Genomic DNA, 9,720 nt, shown 5'->3' on the forward strand with positions numbered 1-9,720 from the left:
TTGTGATCGCTAGTACATCAGTTTGAGAGTGTTTTTTTCTTCTCTACAAAGCTATGATTCAGTCCCTCGCTCTTTGTAGCGCCTGCTCCGCTCTAAGATAATCTTGTTGCAACTTCTTATTCCCAGGAGATCTCTCATGTGCTTTTTTGCTCCAATATAGGCTTGGTATAGCTTCTTTATCTTAGGAGACAACTACTGCCCTTCTTGCCTCTTCCGGTGTCCAAAGACTTTTTTCAGTTTATCAACGGTGCGTTCTCAATAAGTTTGATACCTATCGCACGACCTGCTTTGACTCCTTCGCTACCTCGAGATTGGTGACGTCTACGACGCCCTCGTCGTCTAACCTTCTTTACAACAATAAGACCTCTCTTGATAGTGGTGCGAATATTTTGGCTTCAAATAAATTGATGAAATATTCGAATACTTCGATTAACGCTCTATCCACACCGCTCAACTATCATGTGTAATACTAGGAGTACTATACATCAAAAACAACAATCGACTCATCATCCATCTGTGGAGTGTAGGCCCACATGCTGTAGATCTTGGAAAGAAGAGCTTGAGTCGTCGCATCATCAAACTCCTCCTTCTTATCCAGTGTGAGATTTAATGGTAGGAGTTGAGTATCCTGCGAGTTTGCTGGACTGCAGCAGAGGTTGACTTTCAATTAACCGCGGTTCGAGCAGTTTATAACCGAGACGTAGATGTTGATCGGGATGGTGGACTGCAGGTTTTGATGGAAGTACTGCATTGCAACCTGATGACGCTTTCTCTTCACAGCTCCATGGTTGGTATTCATGAAGATTCTTCTCCCATTATCGGTTTGTTGACCTCGCTGCATGGGGTAGAGATTCGTCTTCGCGCAGCTTATTATACCCGCGTCTAGAGAAGCTCTGAGACATGGGATGGTCGTGAGGATACCTTTCAGGTTTTGTTCTGCGCTCTCGTGAACTTGCAGATACAGGTTGAGCTCCGGCTCTCCCGTCAAGCAGGGTGAAGCCTCCAGGCGCGCAGTTGGAATAGTACCCATAGGAAAGTATGACTCCCAGCTCGCACCATCTTGTGCTACGTAGATCTACGTCTCTCCACGCTTAACATAGCTCACTTGAATCCCTGAGAACAGACCTTCAGCGATAAGAAGTTTCAAACGTTCCTGTTGTGGGGTGAGGATCAGGTCCATTGTCGAACAAAAATTGTTGCGTGGTGATCTCCGAAGTCTGCAGCTGGAGCGGGCGCGGTTTCCGACGAGTTGCTGATTTGCTCGCACTGCGATGATAGGGAGTAGCTGCCGCCATCTCGGTTGAGGTTGAGAGAATTATGATGGCTGATTATACTTCGTCACCTCGTACATATTGCTCCGAAACACGCTCAGACTCGTCCGGGCGTGCTGCAACACGCCGTCTCCGACGGGTTACATCTCGTTGGCGGGGTGATTGTCGATCGCAAGCTTGCACAACTTTTACATAGTCGTGTAGAATGCACTGCAAGTCTTCATGATGAGAATCAAAGTTATTGATTAGATCGGATAGAGGTCGCGTCTCCCAACAATAGGCGTCGACTACAGGTAACAGGATGGAAGCATTATCGACGCTCAGGGGGGTAGATTTTTTAGATTTTTCTCGAAACAGGAGGCATGATAGCGCAATAGCGTAGTTCAGACTGTTGTATAAGCATGATTTCTTCAAAGAATGTAGTGTTTCTTGCAAGGGGTGAAGGTAGAAGTGAGATGATAGAAACTCACCAATGTTTGTTTTCTTCAGAAAACTCACGAGATGCCTGTCAACACCTATGAGACGCTGTCGAGACTGATAGCATCTTTTTTCCGGCATACATCGCTTATGAAAATCGTGCTCCGTTGCAGAGACATGCTGCTCGATCACATGTGCGCATTGAGTACACACACAGCTACCATCTATCACGGTCTCATCCGCGTGGTTGCAGGATTGTTCTGTATCTCGCACCAGTGACTCCTGTCCATAACGAACGTATTTGATGAGAGTATCAAATTAATTGTTCACACACAGGTGTGAATCCATGATGTTACAAAAAGAAAAATGTCAACAATGATTCGTTGACACTCAGTTTTAATGTAGAGCTACCACCCTCCATCAGGGTGGATGCTGGTTGGTTGTAGAGAATTTTTTCCAATAGGTTGTATATCAGCCCCTACCTACATCAACCATGAGACGTAACCCCAGAACAGGGTTGCATAAGATTTTCGCGCTCTCATGATGTCTTGCTCAACAGCTTGCAAATCATGCAAGAGCATGGGTACCAAACGTCCTGTTTGATGATCAGCTGGCTTAGTTTTTCTCCACCTCTATCCTAATTACATCAGTCCCCAATTTCATTTATTACTGCTTTCTATCTGCATTCGCCACCTTTTCATTGGGCAGATCTGCCCGTTTGGTTTGCGAATTAAAATAAACACAACACACACAACACACATCACACATTTCATCCGAGCTTTTAGAGCTTATACGCAAATTCGGTGGTGCTAACTATGATAGCGCTGTGTACTTCCACCCGAAAGTGAATAAAATTGGACAGGATGCTTGGAGAATAGGACGTTTGCCCCAGCAGCAATGACGTCATGTTCAAGTGCTTTTTGGGTGGCCTCGCGTTCGCCTTGGGTGCTATCAAGAGTACATAACCCCCCAGAGTGTGCAACTCCACTATGGGTGCTATCCCGACAGAGTTTCAAGTTGACGTCATTTTGATGATGCAATGCGCACTGTACACGGATTATCAGACGAATCCGGAACCTGTGGTTGACCGAAGCCGATCGATCCTGTACAAATTATTGCAAAGAAAAACGTGTGATGCGTTGACACCCGTACACATGTTGTGAATCACTGCTGCAAGGAGCATTGCGTCATAAATAATGACGTCAACTTGAAATTCTGTCGGGACAACAGGGTATGTGGGAGTTGCACACTCTGGGGGGTTATGTACTCTTGGTGCTATGCACAGTCGATGCGCCAAGCCAGCTGAGTGGGTCTTTTTATTTTTTTCGCGCGAAAGTTTATGTGGTGAACTGTGTTGTTAAAGATGAAGATGTCAGTCAATGAAATTTGCTACATTTCTTGTGTCTAACCAACCCTGTACGGATCGAACTGACGATTCCCGAGTGCGACAAATGTCCTGAAGTCTGCTCCTATTAGCTAGGTATCTAGAAATTTCAACTTGAGTGTCAAGTGAAGACTTTGCCAGTTGCAGACGAGGGAATTCTCGCTTCACGATTTTCCTGGTGTGTGGAGATACGTCGGAATGCCGACCCACCACACCCGACATGATGCTTCGGCCGGAATGCAGGTTGGTGCAGATAATTGCCTAATAATATATGTCTAAGCGTGTATACCTTTCCTTTCGTTGCATGCTTGGTTAATCCGACGGCACGAAATTATAGACATTTCGAAATTAACTTGAATATTATTTGGTCGTTGTATGTCTTAGTATTCCCTGTCAGTTTGTGCCTTTTTGTCGCGCTCGCCGACTGTATATGATCTAGCGACATTGGTACATGGTGGACAGTTAGTCATAACTCGTAACATTTTGTCCTTATTCTTTTTATCCGTGATTACATTGGCTCACCATCCGAGTTTATTTATATATTTTTGATAGGGCAATATGTAATGTACACACACACACACACACACACACACACACACACACACACACACACACACACACACACACACACACACACACACACACACACACACCTGGTCCTGGTAAACACTGCCATTACGGTCACGTGTCCCCTTACGGGGCCGACAATATAGAACGACGAGCGGAACCATGTTCGAGAGAGCCATCTCCAGCAGCTATGGATCTGGCTTATCATCGGAAACGATTCCTCTCACGGCTGCCGCTAGAACTGGTCCATCACTCTCCACAACAGAGCGAACATTTCATGAGCCAACGCTCAGAGTCGTTCCAAGTCGTCGTCTTCGTGCGGTAGTTTGCTCCACTCGCTTGCAAAGCCTCGCGAAGGACTCCGAGGTGGGGGCGACGAGGAGAGTGTCGGCACACACACACACACACACACACACACACACACACACACACACACACACACACACACACACACACACACACACACACACACACACACACACACACACACACACACACACACACACACACACACACACACACACACACACACACACAGTGACACACACACCACACGCACACACCATCACATTACGACAAAATCAAGGCAATGCCGGCGAAGCTCTATAATTTTCTTGTGCCGCTTGCTAGGAGCATAATGGCATTGCCCGATAATAGCACTTGGTGTAAATGGGTTCCCATGTTCACACACACATACACACACACACCTCGCACACACCATCACATTAGGACAAAATCAAGGTAATGCTGGCGAAGCTCTATAATTTTCTTGTGCCGCGTGCTAGGAGCATAATGGCATTGTCCGATAATAGCACTTGGTGTGAATGGGTTCCCATATTTGTGAAGTACATGTATTATTTGGTTGCTGGCTATCAATTGTGCTGTGAGCATGGTAGAGTGAGGTCTTCCAGCTTTGTTGGTGTTTGCTCTATCTTGTGTTTACGCTCTGCAGAAAGGATCATATGTAGTGCCTTCGCAGCATTACATTACATCCATTGCGTAGCAGCAATGTGCCATCCTTCCGCGACTTAGGTGGAATGACGTGCAAGTGGTGCTCCAGGGTCAACTTCAATTTGTCGAGCACGTATGCCGCTGGCTTGGGGTCAGCAGCTGGGTGCAAAGTCTCTGTATACAAATCGTGCACTGTCGTCAAAAATATGGCATCCTTGTCCAGCAATTCCCGTCCTGTAGCGGCAATGACTATAATATTGGGGAAATCACTCTCGGCACCTTCCGTGCTGTACTGAGAGATGATGCTTCGCAATTGGTGGTCTGTGCTTGGTGCATTGTCGGAAGGGAGCATGTCAATTTGCTTTTGGTAGCAGCGTCTACAAAATCGACTGTCGTCTGAAATCCTGACATGGTGCATGCTACGCAACACATGCTCTGCAAGCTGAAAGTTTGGTGACTTCCACCTGTGTTCTGGTGTGAGCCTCGACTTACACCAAGCACATGTTGCATGGCCCACACCCTGCTGGTAATGGGTTGAGCACAGAAGCGGTTCGCACTGTTCTTTCAGACTATGCACGCGCAGTTTGTCTGCAGGACAGTGTACGGTGCCGCTCCGCTGCAATCATGTACACTGCATGTGCTTTGGCTAACTGGTGGCTTATTTTCTTTCGCTGCTGTGCATACTTGGCGTCGTAGTGCTTTGACGCACTTGCAATAAATGCATTGGCCTGACGTGATGGATGTGCATGTGTGTAGCTTTTGCCAATGAGTCCTGTGTAAATCGCTTGTCAGATGGCACTTTGGAGCAAATGCTTCATTCTGGGCCACATGGTCGTCAAGTATGTATGCTTGTGCTAGTTGTGGCATTGCTGGGTCTTCCTGCCGCTGACATCTGTGCACACATGCATGGAAAATATACGTAAACACACTAGTTAGAAATCACGTCACCAGAGGCATGCCCTTTTTCGGCCAGAACATAACTTCCGCTCCAATGTCACAAAGACTTACTCTTTCGATACGTCCAGCATAGAAGTAGCGAAATGCCTGGTTAATTCGGTGGCACGAAATTATAGGTCGGGCGACGAAATTTCGACGAAAAAAGGAAAAGAGACAAACCGACGTGTAGCGACACCAAACTACAGAATTTCGTCGTTCTTGAAGAACTCATAACAGAAAAAGGTGAAAGGCGACTACTGAATCCTCGAGTGTGACGAATAACTCCGAGAAAGCGTGAGACTGGCCACCACGTACATACATGAAAACGATCGTATGTTGAGAATGCCTTGAGAAAAGTGCCCAAAAAGGGTGCATCTGAAAAATAGAACTCTGTGTTCCGACGTGATTTTTCAAATCTGGCGCATCGACTGTGCAGCTTGTATCTGTCAGCCACCCAGTTTGAATGGCGTTTTTTGTTCTGTAACTTGTACTGAGTGACTGTCACTCTTTTCCGTTCTTCTTTGCTCGTGACTCTGCATCGCCAGAGCAATCAAAAGATTCTGTTGCGGCCGTGATGGATAAAGTTTTGCGTCGGGGAAAAAGTCGTCATGGAGAGTGTACGAGATGAAGTTGTTTCTCTGCCACCATGGCAAGTCGGACAAGGGCAAGAAGGAGGAACTGATCCAGCGGTAAGTACTATCACCCTTGAACAAAATGTTCTGAACAAAGTGTGATGCTCTGTAACTCTTGTGCAATCAGCGCAGTACAATCTGAAGCATTTTTTTGACAATAATATATATTTCCAAATAATGAGAATCGATCTCACCATCGTACCTATGGTCAACATGACCTGTAGTCTTGACACGATCGTATGAATAGTGATGATGGACAGTAAGGTAGTAAGATATTCTTTGCCAGCCAGTCTTGTGCATTAGAGTTTTTTCTCACGCATAACACGAGTTGACACCACATGATGAGAAAAACAGACTAAAAACAAGTAATCGCTTGCACATTGCAATATTTTTTTGTGTCCATTTGTTGTTGTCGACGTCGCAGTAGTAGTACATTTGAAGTAGCGGTATATAGGCAGCGTTTTCTTCATGGTGCTTTTCCTCCATTGTGTGGGTGTGTGTTTAGGGTTGAGGCGATCTTTTCCGAGCATACTGTTACACCTGATGAGCAATTTGTGTGTAAGGGGTGTAGTAGGTTGCGTGTATTGAGGCTCCCGTTTTTCCGTAGTTTTAGGTAGCTTTTGGGGACTAGCCCCAACAGCCTGGGTGGGATGGCTAGCCCAGATCACACTGAGCAGCTGGTGAGCGCCGAACAGGTCCATACACAGCTTCGCTCATTGCCTGGCATCGAACACAATGTTGTAGAAGTGCTGAGAACTCTAGCTCGTCTTGAAAGCCAACTTCAGGACCAGGAGAAACGATATCAACGAAGGATTAGTGAATTGAGCTCCGAACTTTCCCAGCTGAGAGAGGACCTGGCCGACACTCGCCTTTGCCAAAATTTGGACATCGGCAATGTTACGTGTGCGTCTTGTAAATCAAACTCCTCCGCCATTGCAGACCAAGAGAGAGAGCAAGAAACAACCAGCCAGAGGCAGCGCCGAAATCGAAAGAAACGTAGTACAGGCACAGAAAGTCGTTCACAGTCCGCCGTACCCGTAGAGAGTTCACGACCCATTGATCCCGAGATGGACCTGACTAGCAGTGTCAGATCCGACGTTGACAGCTCAAACAACAAGCCGTCCAACTCCCGTACAGATGGTACACCCGGACCCAGCTCGGAGTTGACCCCGCCACGTGTGGATCGCTTGCCGAAATTTGAAGAGATGAGTGAGGATTCGGACGCCACATGGCGACTCATCACCTCCACCAAACCCACAGCGAAGAAGAGAGTCCTGTTTGTCGGAAATCTGATGCATGCAATTACTGCAGACCAGCTGAAGGAGTTCATCGCAGCAAGAGCAGCTGAGGCTGACCACAATGTCCAAGTGTTTGACGTAAAAATATTTCAAAAAGAAAAATCCTCCACTGCGCATATTGTTGCCAGTGCAGCGGACGAATCGTTTCTCAGCAACAGGCGCTTCTGGCCAAGGCCTGTGTACACAAGAGAGTGGAACTTCGATAAGTACCCCCAGTCTGATGCCAGTGGAGATCAACAAACAGCGCAGAGCAGCACCACGACCACCAACAGCAGCAGCAGCCGAACGGACGACAGTAAGAGCGGACACGGCGTGGATTGCGATATCCTAGATGACACCTGTGGAGCACCGGCCCGGACTCCAGGCCAGAAATCACGGGGCTATCAGCGTGACTCGCCGCCCGAGACGCAAGCTGCGAAGTTTAGTGTCACTGTTGGCAACGCATTTGCATCTCTAAGTCAGGATGTGGATAATATATCTGTGCAATGACTGGAAGAAGATTAGGCAACGACCCTGCTGCTCATGAACTGAATATGCAAACGCAAACTCCAACAATTCGAATTTTACTGCTGAACATTAGGAGCCTGAGGAACAAAGTTGGAGAGCTGGCATGGCTTGCCGACCTTCACAGTCCTGACATCATCTGTGTCAACGAGACCTGGCTAGACGACACCGTGTCTGATGGAGAGATAGCTTTGCATCTGCGACACGGCACTCTGTTGGCTGGTGGATTACCTCTCTGATAGAGAACAGTACGTTCAGGTTGGCCAGACTAGAAGTCTCCCGTACACCAGTTACTCAGGTGTCCCCCAGGGGTCGGTACTGGGCCCACTGCTATTTATTGTCTATGCCCGCGGCATAGCAGAAGAACTATCACCGTTTAATGTGGGAGCAATCCAGTTTGCTGATGACATCTCTATACGATGTAGCAGGGAGTCTGCGGAAGCTGTTTCTGCACACCTTTCAGCTGCTGTTCAGCACCTGGCCACCTGGCTGAAGGGCCGTGGTTTAATTCTTAATGAAAGAAAGACACAGATATTGCCTATTCCCCCATCCCCATCTCAAGCACTTGAGCTGCATGTCATTTGTAATGGGCAGACGCTGCCTGTTGTGAAAACGGCCAAGTATCTTGGCCTACATTTCGACTCAGACATGAGCTGGAACACCATGACAAGCCATGTTGCACGCCGCGTTGCCGCTAAGATTGGGCTACTAAATCGAAGTGCAGCATGTTTGCCTTTTTCTTGCCGTGTTCAGTTTTTCAGGTCCTTTATACTATCAGAATTTGACTATGCATCTGCTGCCTATGCCCCTTTCTTATCGTCTTATCAGGATAAGCGCCTAAATAGTTTGTTCAAACGTGCGGCTCGCTCGGTGTGCAGGGCAGCCCCTCGCACTCACACGGCTCCCTTACTTGAACGCATGAATGCCCATACCCTCAGCATATACACCCACATGCACATCCTTGTATTCATTTGGCGCTGCCTCAACAAATCTTCAAGTACTCTGTTTGCAAGCTTTTTCACCCGTAGTCCCTCTCTCCGAACACGAGGAGGGAACAGCAAGTTACTCATCATTCCTGTCTCCCCCACTGCATCCTCAGCTAAGCGCATTAGCCATGCTGGAGCTATCCTGTGGAACCAGCTCCCAGACACAGCACGCCTCGAAAGAAAGCGCTCCACTTTCAAATCGCTAAGCCTGGCCTTTCTGTTAGGCAGTACCGTCAACTAGGATGAACTCATCTGCTTCACTACCTCTCTCTCTCTCTCTCTCTCTCTCTCTCTCGCTCTCTCTCTCTCTCGCTCTCTCTCTCTCTCTCTCTCTCTCTCTCTCTCTCTCTCACTCACTCACTCACTCCTTTCTTCCCGGTTGCCGTGCTTGTGACTTTTTTCCCCTGCTGCCGTGCTCATATTAGTTATCTAACTACAGCTGTATCTTCTTCTTGGTTCTGTCTGTCCGCTTATTATTATATATTCTTTTCTCTTATTATCAGTGGGACCATTGTCATTAGGTTTAGGCCTGTTTTGGAACTCCACTTTAAATAAAGCCAAACAACAACAACAACACAATTTGACAGCCACCCAAGTAGTATAGGACGAGGGGGTTCTGGCTCACCTTCCAGGTGAGCCAAAATCGACTTTCTCGATCGGTCCAAAGTCTCCCCCTCATCCTATACTACTGTACTAAAGGATAAACACCCAAAGTACTAATTTTACACCTCCAAGTACTAATTTTACAACTCCAACCACTGATCCCATGTTGGC

General features: G+C 47.2%; 1 long non-coding RNA gene across 1 annotated transcript; it reads left to right on the forward strand.

Annotated features, from left to right (window-relative positions):
• Positions 1-2,966: 2,966 nt before the first annotated feature.
• Positions 2,967-5,047, forward strand: LOC135823183 (uncharacterized). The gene is made up of 2 exons (XR_010554623.1): positions 2,967-3,315; positions 4,592-5,047. It is a non-coding gene; the product is annotated as an uncharacterized LOC135823183 (long non-coding RNA).
• Positions 5,048-9,720: the final 4,673 nt, after the last annotated feature.

The sequence above is a fragment of the Sycon ciliatum genome, chromosome 8, assembly GCF_964019385.1.
Source record: "Sycon ciliatum chromosome 8, ocSycCili1.1, whole genome shotgun sequence".
Classification (NCBI taxonomy): Eukaryota; Metazoa; Porifera; class Calcarea; order Leucosolenida; family Sycettidae; genus Sycon; species Sycon ciliatum.